Source organism: Crocuta crocuta, unplaced genomic scaffold (assembly GCF_008692635.1).
Source record: "Crocuta crocuta isolate KB4526 unplaced genomic scaffold, BGI_CrCroc_1.0 scaffold246, whole genome shotgun sequence".
In the NCBI taxonomy this organism is placed as follows: domain Eukaryota; kingdom Metazoa; phylum Chordata; class Mammalia; order Carnivora; family Hyaenidae; genus Crocuta; species Crocuta crocuta.
The window spans coordinates 3984873-4003484 of NW_027531902.1; the positions used below are offsets into that span (position 1 = coordinate 3984873).

Here is an 18612-nt window from a genome sequence, read left to right on the forward strand (position 1 = left end):
GCAGGGGGGGGGTAAAGGGGGGGGGGGGGAGTCTTTTTTCTTAAAGAAAGAAAAATGTCAACAAGTAAAACAGGATGGAAGTGTGTGACAGTGTGGTGTGTGTGTGTGTGTATGTGTGATAAAGATAACCACCACAACGCTGACGGCAGCTGCCTGAGGGTGGTGGGATTCCAGGTGACTTCTATTTCATTGACATTTAAATATTGTTTAAATTTTTCACAGTGAAGATGTATTATTCATAAAACCAAGGGAAGGAGAAAGCGAGAAAATCATTTTCACTGAAGCAAAACATACCTATCTGACCTTGAAGGCCAGTCGGACCTCCAGAGCCCCTCTCCTGCCCTGCACTGTGCCAGATGTGTTCCATTTCTAATCCTCGTCGCAAAACTACAAGGAATGGGGATACAGGGGCTGAGAAAGGGTAGTAGCTTGCTTGGCATCATACAGATTATTAGCAAGTCTGGAAGACAAAATCTGCCCCCAGATTTAACTCCTACACATCTCCTTCCCGCCTCTGCAGTTCACTCTCTCGGGATGGGCTGTATGGGCCACCGGGTGCGGACCTTCAGGCTGGCTAACGCATGCGTCCTTCCCGCATGGGAGTCCCTCCCTGTCCTCGACGGCAGCCTTCAAAGTGAGCACCACAGCATCTCTGCCTTCAAGAATCTCAAGTCTACCTCCCGGTTAGCATTTTAAGCCTGGGATGGCCGGGGCGGTGGGGGGCGGGGAGGACTGTGCGTTTCAGATCTCTGGGTGAATTGTCTTCACACTCAGCACAGGGCCCTGTAAATGTCCAGGTTGTTGACTGCTACTTGAGCTTGAGAATTTAAAAACACAGGGGTGCCCAGGATGGCTCAGTCAGTTAAGCGTCCGACTTTGGCTCAGGTTATGATGTCTCAGTTCACGAGTTCAAGCCCCGCATTGGCCTAGGTGCTGACAGCTCAGAGCCTGGAGCCTGCTTTGAATTGTGTCTCCCTCTCTCTGTGCCCCTCCCCTGCTTGTGATCTCTCTCTCTCTCAAAAATAAAAATAAAGATATTTTTAAAAAGAAAAAGAGTTGAAAAACACAAAAAGAGAAGCCCTGAGCTGTGTTTTCCAGGCTCTTGATGTTTCTTTACACACGGGATCTTTCTCACGAGCTGCACTCATTGCTTTAAATTTTTTTTTTCATTTTTTTAAAGTAGGCTCCCCACCCACGGTAGGGCTTGAACTCCTGACCCTGGGATGAAGAATCCCATGCTAACCCTAACTAGCGAGGTGCCCCTACCTTAACTTCTTACACAAGAAAATACGCTGCCTACTCCAAGCTCACCATAAACTTAACAAAAGAAAAACAAAAACCTATTTACACATCTTAGCTGGGAACAGCTAAGATTCTACAATTCAGAGGAAAGACCACATTTTCCGTGCTATTATTGGCTACTTAGAGCATGAAGGACATGAACTAAAGGTTGTAAAAGAAGAACAAGAGATGAGATTTTAACACAACCCGAGGAGGAGAAAAAACATTGCATTTTTACACACACGGATTTCTTCCTTTAAACACACACACTAAACATGATATATTTTAAAACTCGTCATTGTATTGTCATTGATTTTCATTAGGAAAGAAAAATCACTGAGGGTGGTCTGGGGGCCCAGGGAGCTGGTCAGCCTGTGTAAACGCATGCAGATAAAGACAAGGCCTCATTTCATACCCTCTGGGTCCCCTCTTTGTCACTACATTGAGCCAGGAAGGGACAGAAGGGGGGCGGGGGATGTGCTCAGTTGCCCCTAACGACCTTCAGTCTGTCCCCTCCCCTCCCCCTGCTGTCCACACTAGCCAATCACACCCCCACACACACCTCCTGGGCCCCACCCTGTGCTTCACGCCAAACCCTCTGCCCACCAAACCCTCTGCCCGAAAGTCCTCATCCGCAAATCCTGCCCTAACACCTTGTCAGAAAAGACTTTTGATGTATCCTAAGGGCCAGGGCCACTCTCTCAGCCTGAGGGAGACATTAACTATACTCTGCCACTTCATGGAGGGCACACAGTCTGCAAGGCTCAGCCCCCCTCCACCTTTCGCTTCCGAAAATATCGGGCCGGACTAGAGGCAGATGCACACAGAACATTAATCACCTTCCCCTTAAAGCATCCACTCAAATAATCCAACTTTTGAATTTTTATATGCTCTGGATAGAAAGATCTAGATGCTGTCAGAATTATCTAGGTCTGCTTTTTCAGACCAGGGACCAAAGAGAGTGGCATGAAGGAGCCGTAGGGCTTATTCTTGGAGCGCCACTTCCTGGAGCACTTTGGTGGTGTTAAACATTATTTTAGGGTGGGTAATTCCCAAAATCTGAGCTTTTTCTAAATTTTTATTAATTTTGGGGTTTTGTGGGTTTTATTTTTTCAGAGTGAGGGAATGAGAGGAAACACGTACATGCATGTGTTTTGGGAGAGGGGCAGAGAAAGAGGAGAGAGAGAGAATCCGAAGTTAACAGTGAGGAGCCCCACGCAGGGCTCAATCTCACAACGATTTCACAAACTGTGAGATCATGACCTGAACTGAAATCAAGAGCTGGACGCTCAACCTACTTAGCCACCCAGGCACCCCTCCCAAATTCTATATAACTTCATGTGAACACAATAAAAGGGTATTTTGTGAACTGGAGTGTAGACCTGTATTCTTTTTTTTTTTAAGATTAAAAAATGAGAACAGTTGGAGTGAAGCCTGCTTGGGATTCTCCCTCTTTCCCTCTCTTTCTGCCCCTCCCCTCCTCACTCTCTCTTTCTCTCCAATTAAATAAACTTTAAAAAAAAGAGAATAGGGGCGCCTGGGTGGCTCAGTTGGTTAGGTGTCTGACTTTGGCTCATGTCATGATCTCGCAGTTCATGAGTTTGAGCCCCATGTCGGGCTCTGTGCTGACAGCTCGGAGTCTGGAGCCTGCTTTGGATTCTGTGTCTCCCTCTCTCTCTGCTCCTCCCCAACTCATGCTCTGTCTCTCTCGTGCACTCAAAAATAAGTAAGCATTTAAAAAAATTAGAACAGTTATGAAACACGATACATGATTCCTTTTACATGAAATGTCTGGAACAGGCAAATCCATAGGAAATGGATTAGTGGTTGCCAGGAGTGGGGGTGGGGTGGTAGTGGAAGGGAATGGGGAGTGACTGCTTATAGGTAAGGTGTTTCTTTTTGGGGTGATGAAAATGTTCTGAGATTAGAGTATGGTGATGGTTACACAATTGTGAATACAATAAAAACCACTGTATTGTATCCTTTCCATGGGTGACCTATATGGTAAGTAAATTATACCTCAATAAAGCTGTCAATAAGGCTTCAAAGATTTCGAACTTGCATCGGGGTGCCTGAAGTTTCAAGGAGCACTAATAGGAAAGAACAGAAACTCCAGGCAGGTCTACAAGTCAAAAAACAGGTTCCCAGGAGGGCATCTGGGGTACAGGTCAAGGGGGCAGTGTCAAAAAATGTCCCCACCGCTCCAGGTCAGCAACTGAAACTGAACCAGTGTAAGCCAAGGAGGGTACCAAAAGCAGGGAGCCAGTTTCGGGAGGTAGATCTGCAGCCCATGTCGGAGCTGTGCCGCACGGTGTGAAGGGAGCATTGCTTGCCAGAGCTGAGCACTGAGGGGAGGGCTGGGCTAAGAGCAATGCAGGTGGCTGGCGACATGTGAAGGTAAAAGGATTTTCAGGTGAGAACCTGCCTCTAGCTCCCCCAGGCTGTTGACAGAACTCATTTCCTTACGGTTATAGGCTTTCAGCTAAAGGCCACTCTCAGCGCCAAGAGGCCACCCAATTCCTTGCCAAGTGGGCTTCCCCAACCGCTTACTTCTCAAGTGAGCAAGGAGAGGCTCTAAAGCAAGTGTACTAGCAAGACAGGGTCTCTGTCATATAGTCAGAGGCATGACACTGTCACCTCCGGCATCTTCTACTGATTAAAAACAAGTCACAGGTGGCTCAGTCGGGTAAGCATCCATGTCTTCATTTCGGCTCAGGTCATGATCTCTTGGCTCGTGAGTTCGAACCCTGTTTAAGGGCTCTGAGCTGACCATGCGGAGCCTGCTTGAGATTCTTTCTCCCCACCCCCTCTCTCTGCCCCTCCCCAACTCGCACGTGTGCTCTCTCAAAAATAAACATTAAAGAAAAGTCAAGTCCCAGGAAAGCATTACACAGAGGTATGAACACCAGGAGGTGGGGATCATGGCACGGGACACACCAAGAGTCCGTCTTCACAATCCTTGCAGAGAAAACATGCCCACAAGTAACCAAACCGTAAAGCAGAATGAAACTAATTCTACAGGATGGTCTGGAGACTTTGTAACCTGTCACTTGAGATCAAGCAGGGCAAAAATCACCAGATGCTTTCTCTGCACTGATGCAGCTCATTGGAAGTTAAACTGCCCTGGAGGTTCCTCCTCTGTGAGATGACGAGATGTTGTCTAAGGTTCTCCTTAGCCCCGATGTCCTATGATGACACCTGGTCCACAGCAGGTATTTGATAGCACCTGTTCCGTAAAGGAAGGATGAAGGAATGAGCACCTGCACATATTAGAATGTAGACATTTTTTAAGATTAAAAAATGATCACGATGTCCAGTTTGTGCTTCTCATCTTCTGTCCTAAGATTTACACCAAATTCTCCTGAATAAAAATGATTGAAAGGGAAAATAGTAGAGGCTACTTGTTCATTGTTGTAATGGGTCAGCCTTACTCTTCCCGGCCCCAGCACCTTGCTTTCTTGAGTGAGTTACACATTCTGTCTCTTCAGAGGCTCAAAAGCCCTACTCTGTGTGCTCATGTCTTATTTTTAGGGGTCCGAGGAGCCCATCTGAGAACAGAAGCCATGAGCATGGGGCCAAGAACTGAACCCTTCTCAAGTTTTCTGGGGTCCCTTACAGGGAGAGCCAGAGGCAGCAAGAGCTGTTATTAATTACTGTTATTACTATTTGAACAAGTAAGATATGCACATGATACACATTTAAGACCGTATAAAGAGTCCCTTCCTCTAGAGATAAGCGCCATCACAGGGTTGGCCGTTTCTTTGCATGGACTATCTACACATACTTAAGCCTATAGTTATCTATTTTGTATGGCACAAATAGCAGCAGGCATTTAAACATTGCTCTGCCTGCTTTCTTTCCATTGTGATATAAATTGGTGCTTGTTCTTTATCAGAACACAAATGCCTGCCTTGTCTTTTTAATGGTTGCATAATAATTCTTTGTAACGATGTATCAGAATGTATTTGGCTAGCTCTCCACTGATGGGAATTTAGGTTAGGTCTAATGTTTTGCTTGTATAAATAATGCTGCAAAATCACAGCCCTTGGTGTTTTTCATTGTGCACGTGTTTGCATGTCTTTAGGATACATTCCTAGAGGTGGTATTGCTAGGGGAAAGGCTATGTGTGGTTTTAATTTCAATAGCTAGTGCCCCACTGCAGTCTGCGGATTGTAGCTGGTGAGGCATCGTGCTACGATGCACCCAGCAGTGACACAGCATGGCTATCACAGAACATCACAGCTGTCAGAGAGCATCTAGTCTCCATTTCCTCATGGTACAGAGGGAACGAAACCATTTTGACCGAGTGTCTCATGTGCTCTCTATTATCTCTGCACCAATGACTGTATTGTCCAGCCTGTTCATTTGATAATCATACTTTTATATACCTTTACACATGCACAAACTTAGCCCCTAGAGAATGCCATGAGCTCGGCTTACTGTTTACCATACAACCACCAGGCTCTGTGCATGTGTGCCATTAGTCCTCGCCACAAACCTGTGAGGAAGATGCGAACCCTCCTCTAGATCACAAAACCAAGGCTTGGGGAGACGGACTGGCCAGAGATCTCTCACACCTGGAAAGCAGCAGAGTCAGGATTCAAACCCGCCTGTCTCCCATGAGCGAGCTCATTCCTGGAAATTGCTCAGCCCCTTGCAGGCACGGAGGAAATACGTGAGTGGAGGTCCAAGGCCATCTCAAATGACAGCTCAATGCAAACCAATGAGTCCAGCCATTGGATGGTTAGTAAACCTCTCTCACTTGCCAGGCTGTTCCAACACTCATTTCCCTTCCTGCCTATAATAACTAGATAATTAGAATTCATAAATGTGTGGTCCCTGCACAACTTGGAGACCACTGAATGTCTTTCACAATGGCCAACTTTGGGTGCTATTTGCTCTTAAAAAAACAGCAGACTTTTACAGAATTTATTGATGAAAATCAGCTTTACTTAGAGTTCTTTGCCTTCCAAATTATTATTGCAGTCCTATTTTTAATTTATTTTTTAATTAAAAAATTTATATATAGAGAGAGAGTGCGAGAGCAGGGGAGGGGGCAAAGGGGGAGAGGGGACAGAGAGGAGAGAGAGTGAGAGAGAGAGAGAGAGAGAATCTCAGGCAAGCTCCACACTCAGCATGGAGCCTGACATGGGGCTCAATCCCATGACTCTGAGATCATGACCCGAGCCAAAATCAAGAATTGGACACTCCACTGACTGACCCACACAGGCATCCCACTGTATTCCTGTTTTTAATGACGGATTATCTCAGATAATTTTATTCCTACATTTACACAAATCCTTTGATGATCAACTTGCCAACTAAGACTGATTAGAAAGCAATCAGTAAACTTTGTGAAGTTGGTCCTTAAATCAAGGAATTAACATACATTTATGCATTTGTCTTTATGTGCAAACTATCAGGTATTATGATTAAAAGTGCATCTTCCACACCAAAAGTTCTTTTTAAGGGAATCTCAATTCTCAAAAACATATTATCAGCAGGGTGATAAAATTGTGTATGTGATGTTTATTCATAAAGATGTGAATGGTATTTAAAATAATAGAAAAAATGGACATAATCTAAATGTTCACCAATAAGTAAGTGTTTAAATACAATAGTATTTCTTCCAGTGGAATGGTAGATAGTCATTTAGAAGTTCATATTTCTGGGGTGCCTGGATGCCTCAGTCGGGTAAGCGTCCGACTTCAGCTCAGGTCATGATCTTATGGTTCGTGGGTTCGAGCCCTGCATCGGGCTCTGTGCTGACATCTAGCTCAGAGCCTGGAGCCTGCTTCCGATTCTGTGTCTCCCTCTCTCTCTGACCCTCCCCTGCTCATGCTGTCTCTATCTCTCTCAGAAGTAAATAAAACATTAAAAAAAATTTTTTTAAACCTATTTCTAAAGTAGGTAGAGACACAAAAAGCTTTTCTTCTTTACATTTTTTAAACATTTATTTATTTTTGAGAGAGAGACAGAGCATGAGCAAGGAGGGGCAGAGATAGAGGGAGACACAGAAACTGAAACAGGATCCAGACTCTCAGCTGTCAGCACAGAGCCTGACGTGGGGCTCGAACTCACAAACAGAGAGATCGTGACCTGAGCCAAGGTCAGACACTCAACCAACTGAGTCACCCATGTGACCCAAAAAAGCATTTTTTTTAAATATCAAGGAACAGAATACAAAATAGTATCCATGTTGTGGTTATAATTCTATAAAATTTATGTGAGCATATGGACAAAGGTATGACGAAACAAGCAATCATTACATTCACTGTTTGAGCAAGATGGTCTATAGGTGGTTTATAATTGATTTGATGGAATATTATATTATACAATTATTTATTTATTTTTATTATTTTATTTCATTAAAATTGTTTTAATGTTTATTTTATTTTTGAGAGAGAGAGAGCACAGGCAGGGGAGGGGCAGAGAGAGGAGTATCGAGGATCTGAAGCAGGCTCTATGCTGATGGCAGAGGAGCATGACCTGGGGTTCAAACTTGCCAACTAGGAGATCATGACCTGAGCTGAAGTCGAGTGCTTAACAGACTGAGCCACTCAGGCACCCGTATACGTTTTGTTTATTTATTTATTTTTAAAATTTTTAATGTTTCATTTATTTCTGAGAGAGAGAGAGACAGACAGACAGACAGCGTGAGNATACGTTTTAAAGTACAAATTATCTCAAAATAAATAAACACACAAAAGAAGTACATATTGAATCTTATATTATTGTCTAAGTGCTTAAGGGGCTCAGAGTCTAGGCAGTAAACCTAGGTTTTAAAGCAAGAAGAACTCTTATCTCCCTCACTTGCTCGTGGGAGGACGATACAGGAAAACAATCTTTCTCCCTGTCAATGGGGCTCCTAAGGAAAAACGTGAGGGGTTAGGAATTCATGATGACCATGTCATGCTCCGTTGGTGGTACAGGCTTCATTATCATCATCTTGTAATCACACCTAACCTGCCGCCCTTGATCTACACTGGCCATGTGTATCGCGGCCACCTCTCCTAGACCAGCAGTGAAGATGGGCCATGGCACTGAGCTGGGTTTGCCTTTTATCCGCACCCTGAAGGCTGTTGCTCTATCTTCGTGCCTCATCTTTACTGGGTTTCCGTAGTTGCAGAGACTTTGTCCCATCATAATCCAGTTGTAAAAATCATGTTCATTTGAAGTCTTTTTAGAAGCCCACAAAAAACAAAACCAAACGGGAGATCTATGCTAGAATTCTAATTCCCAAGTAAGAAATTCAAACTCTGTGATTCCAAACTGCCAATTTTTGAGAAAATTTTTATGCCACAGAAATGACACTGTTCAAAATTGTTATTTGACCCGATACAAGAAACACAAAATAGTTAACAGAAGGAAAAAAAAATCACTTGTTAATCTTATTCAAGGTTGATAGGACATCTCGGGAAAGATTTAGGGACCCATGTTGCAATTATAATCTGATTCTCATCTTTTCCTTAAGAAACAGGAGTAAGGAAATTGCTGTAGCAAGACTAAGGCTGAAATACAACCATTAGTTGAAAAATTCATTTCAGAGACACCTGGAGGCTCAGTTGGTTGAGCGTCTGACTTCATTCCAGCTGAGGTCATGAACCTAGGGTCGTGGGATCAAGCCCGAGCATGAAGATTGCTTAAGATTATCTCTCTTTCTCTCTCCCTCTGCCCCTCTCCCCTGCTCTGGCTCTCTCTCTCTCAAATTAAAAAAAAAAAAAGGTTCACTTCAACTACTGTGGAATCAGGCACAGCTTGAAGTTCTATTTTTTGCTGAAGGATAGGAGTTGGAAACCAACCTCTGATCAAGCCATGACATTATACCAGCCTCAAGGGTTTCTAAAAATGTTTAATCACAGCAGTACATCCCTCGGAGTGTCTTTTTAAAAATCTTTTTAATCACCATTAATCTTACTCTCTGGCACAGTCTACTAAAAAATAACATATGCAAACCCTCAACCCAGCAGTTCTACTCCTAAGGTTATGCCTGACAGAAACACACATATGTTCGTGAACAAAACAAGTACTAGAGTATTCGCAGCAGCACTATTCATGATAGCCCCAAACTGGAAACTCCCCAAATACCCATTAACAACATAATGGATACTATGGTACGTTTACACAATGGACAATATATAGCAATGAAAATAAGCAAAGGAAATGCAACAATGAGCAAAAGAAGCCACTCATGAAAAAGTATCCACGATAATGATTCCATTTGTGAAATAGTTTAAAAACAGGCAAGGCTGAGCTATGCTGTAAGAAGTCAGGACGGTAGGTGTTAACACTGGAGGAAGGACAGTGACCAGGAGGGGACTTAAGAGGGGGACTTTGGGGTGATGCCTGGCTGACTTAGTTGGTGAAGCATGTGATGCCTGATCTCAGGGTTGTAAATTTAAGCCCCACGTTGGGTGTAGAGATTACTTAAAAAGGGAGGGGCTTTGGGGTGCTGGTCATCTATTTCTTGGTCTGGTGCTGATTACATGGATCTGTTTAGTTTGTAAAAATTCATCCTGCTATACACTTCTGATTCCTATTTTTCTAGGTATCTGTTATATTTCACTAAAGAGTTTAAATGTATTTTAAAAATACACCCTCATCTATCCCACCCTCTAAAAGTCACCATCTTATGCCCACACACTTGGCAATAGGGCAAACGTAGAATAATCCAAGTAACTTCATTAACGTTGAGTTTCGCATGTATTTGAAACAGAGCTAAAAAACCATTAAATGAAAACAAAATGGAGGCTGTGTTTGAATTTTATAACAGAATGAACCTATCACTCCACAAAGACAAATCTGGATGAAGTGGTAAAAATGGGAAAGGAGGGGACTTCTCCATCAATAGTGGATCATGCTCTGCAGAGAGACAAAGAGAAGGACAGGACCAGACAAAAGCAGGGAGAATAAAGACCCAAAGCCTGAGAAATGAGAGTGAGCCCATGGCGGGTTTGAAATCAACAAAGGGGCTGCCTGTCAATGGACACGAAGTGACACAAAGATGGTGTGACTGAGTACTGAGCACTGCTGGTGTGGGGGAGGCACATTCACAAGTTGAGGCAGTGACGGACCCGAAAAACTTTGCTGCCAATGAAAATGGACAGATGTTGGGGGTGGGGAGTGACACGACATTCAATTCAGACACTCAATTCAGAACGTAGATACCCTTCTTTTCTCAAGAGAATCTAGTCATTCTTAAAACCTCAGCCTCACGGAGCCAAAGGATTTTAAATGTAAATGGGGAGTCAGGGGTCTCAATGGCTGGAAAATCCTGTAAATACCACCTAAATCATTTAGTCAGCCATTCTTTCAACATTATTGAATGCTCACTCTGAGCAGTAATTTGTGCTGGAAGCTACACGGATGAAAACAGAGGTCTGAATATCATTTTAAACAAGGCGAGGAGAACCATTTTGTAATGGAATAGCTCATGGCTAAATTCTTTAGTTTACTGTAAACCTTACACACACCGGCTAAGGTTCTTGGTTGGAGTAGCGTTCAGAAGCATGGACTCTGTGGGGGTGCCTGGGTGGCTCAGTCGATTAGGCATCCTACTCTTGATTTCAGCTCGGTTCATGATCTCACGATTTGTGAGGTAGAGCCCAGCCTGGGGCTCTGCACTGACCCTGCAGAAACTGCTTGGGATTCTCCCTCTCCCTCTGCCCCTACTCTGCTCACGCACTCTTTCTCTCTCTCTCAAAGTAAATAAATAAACATAAAAAAAAAAAGCATGGCCTCTGTGATGGTTGGTTTTTTACGTTAATGTGGCTAAGCTATAGTATAGTACAGTGTAGTATAGTTATTCAACCAAACACTCATCTATATATGTTGCTGTGAAGGTATTTGGTAGATGTGGTTGACGTCTACAATCAGTTGATCAGTAAGGGTGATTCTCTTTAGTAATATGGGTGGGCCTCATGCAATCAGTTGAAGGGCCTTAAGAGAAAAACTGAAGTTCCCTTGAGGAAGAAGAAATTCTGTCTTAAGACCTCAACCTCAGTTCCTGACTGGGAGTTTCCCGACGGCTGGCCTGCCCTATATATATCAGACTTGCCAGACCTCACAATCATGTAAGATAACCATTACTATTGGCTCTGTTTCTCTGGAGAACCCCGAGTTATGCAGACTCTCAGCAGACTCCTGGGGTTTGACGCTTGGCTCTGCAACTTCTCCAGCTGGGTGGTTTCTGTACTGTAAGCTGGGGATAATAATAGTATTTAATTCATAGGCATTAGAACAACCCCTAGCACAGAGGAAGTGCTTTGCAAGTATTTGTTAAATAAGGCATTCTGTGATGCTGAGTTTATTTGTTAGCTGGAAAACTGCAGATATTTTTATTCCCAACAATTGCCATCAAGCGAACATGAACACCCTTTCCCACATTAAAAACAGAACAGCCTTGGAACACCAGCATGCCACCAGTTAGAGGTACCTGACTGTTCTTTTAGATGATGAAGGGGCAGGTGAGATGCCAGGTCAACCCCACACACGGTGATTTGGCAAAGCTGGAATGAGAGCACTGGAACATTCTTAACTACAAGTTCTCAGCTGCTGACAACAGCTGTGCTTAAAGAGGCTGACTCCGCACAGAGCTATTCCTACTATTTGCAGGGGGAGGAAGCGTTCATAAGTGGTCCTAATCTCTCTTTCTGTTTCCCACTGGTGATACCCCACAGCAGCCTGCCCTGGCCCCTTGCAATGAAAGATTAGATGGGGGGAAAAGTGGGGCGCCTGGGTGGCTCAGTCAGTTAAGCATCTGACTTCGGCTCGGATCATAATCTTGCAGTTCATGGGTTTGAGCCCCGTATCGGGCTCTGTGCTGACAGCTCAAAATTTGAAGCCTGCTTCTGATTCTGTGTCTCCTTCTCTCCCTGCCCCTCCCCCGCTCACGCTCTGTCTCTCTCTAAAAAATAAACAAACATTAAAAAAAATTTTTTTTTATTTAAGTGGGGGGGAAATTAACAGAAAAAGGGGCAGCTGGCTGGCTAAGTCAGTAGAGCATGCAACTCTTGATCTCGGGTCACGAGTTGAGCCCCATGTTGGGCGAGGAGATTATGTAAAACAATTTTTTTAAAAAAATATGAAATAGGGAATCAAAATGGTGTTTTTGTGGGCATATCCTGGGGGATAGTGTGATGATGTTGATAACTGATATTTGTTGAGTACTTACGAGGTGTGAGGCGCTATTCTCAATGCTATATATACATTAACTCACATAATCCTCATTAAAAGAATTTTGGATGAAGAAAATGAGTTCCAGAGAGAAAAGTAATTCGTGTAAGGATAGACAGACAGAAAGTGGCAGAGTGGGGATTTGACCTCTGGCTTTCTGGCTCAGGCCCAGGCCCTCCTTCCAGATACATTGCTTCTGAGTCTGGATTATGAGGACGGGGTCCAGGCAGGAGGGGCTTGGGAACAGGCATCAAACTAGGCTGTGATTGGTGGGAGGGCATGAGGACTCAGGGGATTCAACAGTTACATCTGTCTCTTTTCAGTTAAGCAAGTTTCAAAGACTGAAATAGAACAAATTACAAACAATATCCCTTCAGGAGTTTCTTTTGATAAAGTATATAATGTGTCCGCTTGATACATAAATATCCAAAGTCATTGAAGATTCCTGTCATAGTGTTTGAAACTTTCATCTTCATATAAAACAATTTAAGGCAAAGCGATCCTAAAATTACATCTCATTTATTCACTGGTAATGCAATAAAATCAACTACCTGACTGGTTATTCTCATTTGATTTCACATAATGCCAACTTCTTCCTACAGGTTTTCACACTGACAAAGATTTTCTGTATTGTTGTTTCCCTATAGGTTCCTGTGAACTTATAAGATGTTTCTGGAATTATTTTCTTATAGCTCAGAAAACAAAAACGAACAGGATCAGATTCTATCAGAATTTGCTTAATTTTTACGCCAGAAAGATAGACAGGTTCTCAGATTTTTTTTTCTTTTTAAGTAATCTCTGCACCCAAAGCGGGGCTTGAACTCACCACCCCCAAGGTCAAGAGTCGCATGTTCTACTGACTGAGCCAGCCAGGCGCCCTGGGGTCTTAGATACTAAGCATCCAACTCTTGGTTTTGGCTCAGGTCGTGATCTCACGGTTGCTGGGTTCGAGCCCCGAGTTGTGCTCTGTGCTGACAGCACACAGCCTGCTTGGGATTCTTTCTCTTCTTTTCTCTCTCTGCCCCTCTTCTGTTCATGCTCTCTCAAAATAAATAAATAAACTTAAAAAAATAATAATACAGACTTCTCTGGCTCTGTATAATGATCTAAATCTTAATTTTACTCCAGAGATGTGTCCAGTTGTGATGGCCTTTGGCCTACAGTTCCTTGGAGCTTTATGTAGGATCATGATGAATCTTGGGTCAGAGGAGCAGTTATTATTATTTTTTTATGTTTATTTTTGAGAGAGAGAGAGAGACTAGTGTGAGTGGAGAGGCCAGAGAGAGAAAAAGGGAGACACAAAATCCAAAGCAGGCTCTAGGCTCCAAGCTGTCAGCACAGAGCCTGTTGCCAGGCTTGAACCCATCAACCACAAGATCATGACGTGAGCAGAAGTCGGACACTTAACTGACTGAGCCACCCAGGTCCCCCTGAGGAGTGGTTATTATTATTAAGGACGGAAAACTCCCAGATATCCAGGGTAGAATGACAGAGAGAGGTAAAGATACCGCAGATGAAGTCAACACCACGTCCCCGAACTTAACTTCCGCCAATTGTGTACGCCCACCTTGCTGCTTAACTGTCCCATAGGAGGAAACACGCAGTGCATGAAGCCTATTGAAACTACCCTGGCTCACATCTCCATCTTGGAGAGGCTACGCTGGAAACAGCCAGGCCTTCATGTCCTATGAACATCTTGTATAAAGCTCACCAAGGCCCCCGAGGTCAGGGAGATGGGAGTTAGCAATGGCCGCCCAGAATTCTGGGGTTACCTGCTTCTCCCTTCTGGGCCCTGTCTCCCAGACATTTTCACAGGAAGTAGGAGAAGGGTGCTGCTTTCTCTCTATTTTTCCTGTAGAAATGGGCTGGTCATACTGGCATTCCTCATCTGCTGTCTCCTGGGGAGGAAACTATTGGGATGGATGTTCACACAGGGCTTAACAGGATTACGCCCTCAAACACACCTGTAAACTTCTTTCAAAAAGAATAAACCAACAAAACATTGGCGTTTGAAACTTTCCCCCTTGGGTAATGACGTGAAAACATATTTCGCACTGGACCTCTTTCAGAAGAAAAACAACTTCTGTGGCAGAGTTTAGGTTTTCTAATATTGAGGTTCCTGGGTTTCATCTACTCTAGAGGTAGACAGGTCTATTAACTTAGTTTAAATTATCCAGTGAACAGTATTCCAGCTAATCCTTTCAGACCAGTTTTGCAAATTCTGAGAGGCACCTCTTAAAAAAAACCATCCTTGAAAACCAGCAAGATACAGCCGACTGCTGCTTTCCCTATGGCCACCCGGTATAGCCCAGATAGGAGGCTTTTAGGTTGGCAACTATCAAATGCTCTGGGCAAGAGCCAACGGTGACATCACAGCCTTATGCACCAACCTTATGCATCAACCAGGTTAAGAAAGAAAATCCTGGAGTTTCAAGGCTAGAGAGAGCCAGTTAACTTAATGGCAAATATAAGTCACAATGATTAGTCCTAGGATGCTCTGTCTTTTACCCAAGCTTCCTTCCCTCCTGGAATAAAAATGCCTCTGCCGTGCCCTCCCTCCCCACCTTTTTTGTTAAATGAACAGCAATTTAAAAGCATAAGCCTTATGCCAAAGAGTCACCTTTAATATAAGCTAGACAATTATCAAAGAAAACCTATCAAATGCAATTTTAGGATTGGGTAATCCTTTCGCATGTCAGGATGCAGCTGCAGCCTGGCATGAAAGATGCTCACACAGCCAGCAAGACTATGAGCGCATGGAAAGGTCTGCTGAGCCCTGGTTTGTGCTTCCTTTTCTGCTCATCCGCTTTCCCACGGGCAAGCAGCCACCTCCTATCACAGAGCCGTCCCTGTCTTAGGTCAGCAGACAATACGGGCAAAATCTGCAAAGGATGGACACACCGGCTTGGGTGTGGTCACTGGCAATGGCAAGCTTTCGTCCAGAGGCTGCAGGCTCTAAAAGCCAAGAGCCGCACCCTTGGCGGGTAATCTCCAAAACCACTTCTCCGTTTTTTGTTTTTTTTTGGGGGGGGGGCGGTTATTTACCACAATGCGCACCAATCCTGACTGCTCTCTCTCTGAACGCAAGGCAGACCTTAGACGTGAGCCGGCAGACAAAGCCGACCGCTCAGGGAGCTCACTGTGCGCGGAGGCAACCTCCAGGTCGCCGCCGGGCCGCCACGCCACGTCTGGGCTCCTGATCAATAAGCAAGGGGCAGGCGGCGGCGCGGAAGCCAGAAGGCATCAAAGCCGGCGGCGGCGGCGGCTTTCAGCCCGCCTCGCACTCCGGGGGACGCGCGGCTCACACCAGGGAATTAACAGCGGGGCTTGGTGCCCCAGCACAAACCCCCAAAGACGAGCGCAGGCCCTGAGATTTCTACGGGAGCATCTTCTGCCCCAGGAAACCGCACACTTGGGGTTCTGGGGATGGGGGGTCCTAGCGCGGGGTCGGGTGGATACCAGTGCCGGCTATTGTTCTCCCTGTCTCTCCGGCGGGAGACTTCCCCCCATCCCGCCTCGCTGCCAGCATCTGCCACTGGCCCAAGCCTTTCAGCTCCGCGAAGAAAAGGGTGTGCCTGCGGCGCTGCGGATTATCGCACAACCTTAAGCGAGTCCCTACGGGCTGTGTCAGGCCGGGAGACAAAGCTCCTAGTGGGGACAGCTCAGCCCAGACTCGGATCCGCCATCCTGGGTCTGTCGCCAGTCCAAGGGCCACGCCCAGCTGGCCACCTGGACCNCCAGCCGCCCGCCCCTCCCTTCCCCGGAGCCCTTCCTCCACTGGGAGACCTCCCTCCCCAGAGAGACCCTCCCCCGGCCGGCGCGGGTCTCCTCCTCCCCGGCGTCTACCCTTCTCAAACCGGGCGGTCTCCACCCTCCAGCGTCTCCCCTCCCGTCCTCATTCTTCATCAGCCCCAGACTTGCCCCGCCTCGCGCCACCTGCACCGCACTCTTTCCCTCCCGCCTCAGACCCGCCCCCCGCCCCCTCTCTTTCCTCCTCAAGCCCTGGTCTCTACTTCCCCCTCCACCCAGACCCAGACACCTGTCCCCACCCAGCTTCCCCATCTCCCCTTCTTTGCTCAGACGGAGGCCTCGCGTCCGCCTCTCCCCACTCCAGCTCCCTGCCGGCTCGGGCTCTTGCCCCTCCCCAGGCCTGGGGCGTCGGTGTCTGTCGCCCGCCAAGACCGACGCCGCGGGGAGAGATCCCGCACTGGGCTCCAGCGAAGGGACCCAGCTGGGCGCCCGCTCTGGGCCGGGCAGCCACAGGCGGCCTTTGTAGTTGAGGCAGGTGCCTCGGAGGAGGCAGGCGAACCGTCCTTAGGCGACCGCTGCGTTAGCCAGTCGGCCGGAACAGGCCGTCGGGTCTGGTCCAGGCTTGGCAAATCCCAACCCGGAGGCGAGATGGATGCAGGGTGTGTGTACTGGTGATAGTGGGGGGCCAGAGACAGCACCAATCCAGGGACTCGCGCAGGACCGGCCGGTAGCCAGAGAAGCCCCCGCCCAGCCTTCCAGCCATTCACTGCACCTCGACGAGCGAGGTTGGGCACCTACTATGTGCTGAGAGTGAAATCCCTTCAACCACGCCGTCTCCTCACCCCAGTTCTTTGCAATCCCACGAGCACCCATGAAACGCCTACTATGAGCAAGGCAATGCACGGCGCTCCGTGGGCGTACAAAGAGGACCCCATTCCCGCCTCAGTTTAGCTGGGATGGCCGCCCCAATTCCAAACCACACCTCCCGCCGCGTCCCCTGCAGAGGGGCCCCTGGGCGCACCCCTATCCCTGCCCTTTTGTGCGCCTCCTAGAGAAACAGAGGCCGTGAGATGGATGTCCCAGCCCAGGGGAAATAAGCCCACCGCCCGCCCCGCCATCACGCACTCCTCCGGGATGCTGCGGCTGCGAGGGTCCGTCGGTCCGTCCGTCTCTCCTCTGTCTCGCCGCGGCGCAGGAGCTGCGGGTGCCCGGGGCGGCGGCGGCTGCACGCGCGCTCGCTCGATCGCCGCCTTGGCGCGCGGGGCGCTGGAGTCGGAAGCCGCGAGCTGGGGAGGGGACGTGGGAGGGGGCTGGAGGCGGTCTGGGCCAATCACCGACCCGACACCTCCTCCCCAGTGCTCCCCCACCTCGCGCTAGCAGGTTAGGGGGAGGCGGGGACAGGCGGCGCCCCGCATCTTCGCCGCCGCGCGCGGCCGCCGACTTGGGACTACAACTCCCGACAGGCCCTGCTGCAGGGCCGGGGTTCGAGAGGGAAGGAGAGTGAGGCCGGAGAACCCGCCGACGCCCCCCGCGCCCTTCTCCGCGTTCCTTTGGGTTTCCATGGTGACTCACTACACTTCACAAAGCCCCAGCGCTCGCACGCGCTGATGCACGAGTCCCCTGGGAGGGCTTCGGGGCGGGTCCCGAGGATACACCGCCTCCCCTCCCCTCCCCCCTGCAGGATCGCACCCGAGGGGCTGAAACAATGCCCCGGCCGCCTCACCCTGCTGCTGCCTGGCCTGCCCTTTGCCGCCTGGTTCCCTCCAAGACCCAGTGTGACGCCTTTAAAGTGGGCGCTCGGCGGGACTGCACGATGGAGAGGACCGCGTGGCCGTTCTAGCAAAACGTTCTGACGTACAGCACACAGTGGACGGACACTCGCGGCCAACTAAGTTCGCATCTGTCCACCCTGGGGGTTCGAACCTGGAGTTCATTCTCTCGGCTGCGCTGAGCCCGGGCTTCTCCATCTGGACCTCTCAGGTCCAGCTGCCTGTCCTGTTTCCGGACACCTGCTTTCAGGGCACGGTGAAGCCTCTGGAAATGTTTTATAGCTCAATTCACTTTCCCTCACTTTTTTTCCTTCACGTTTTAAGCACACACATAATTTAACTAAATCGACAAATCTGAGAACGGAGAGGGAGGATCATCAGGCCTTTCTTTGTGCCACTTCCCTAAACCTCTCTCAAGCCTTTACCGTCATCTGTTATTTTATGTAGTTGTGGGAATAATAGCTTAGATACGGTTTAGTAATTTGCCTCTTTTCACTTTATGCCACTTCAAAGGTGCTGCTGTTAATTAAAATGCACCGTGTCCTCACCTCCACCCCCATCCCATGGTTCCCGGCGGGGTGGGGGGGTGGGGGCGACCCCAATGAGCTACTACAGAAACCCCTCTCCTCCCAGCTGG

The 18612-nt window shown here is 47.4% G+C and overlaps 1 protein-coding gene across 1 annotated transcript in view; it reads right to left on the reverse strand.

Moving 5' to 3' along the window:
* Positions 1 to 17384, reverse strand: part of DPYSL5 (dihydropyrimidinase like 5) — a 98523-nt gene extending 81139 nt beyond the window's left edge. The window contains exon 1 of the mRNA XM_077774175.1: positions 17332 to 17384. The gene's annotated coding sequence lies outside the window, so the exon portion shown is untranslated. The remainder of the gene's footprint in view (positions 1 to 17331) is intronic.
* Between the last annotated feature and the right edge of the window lie 1228 nt (positions 17385 to 18612).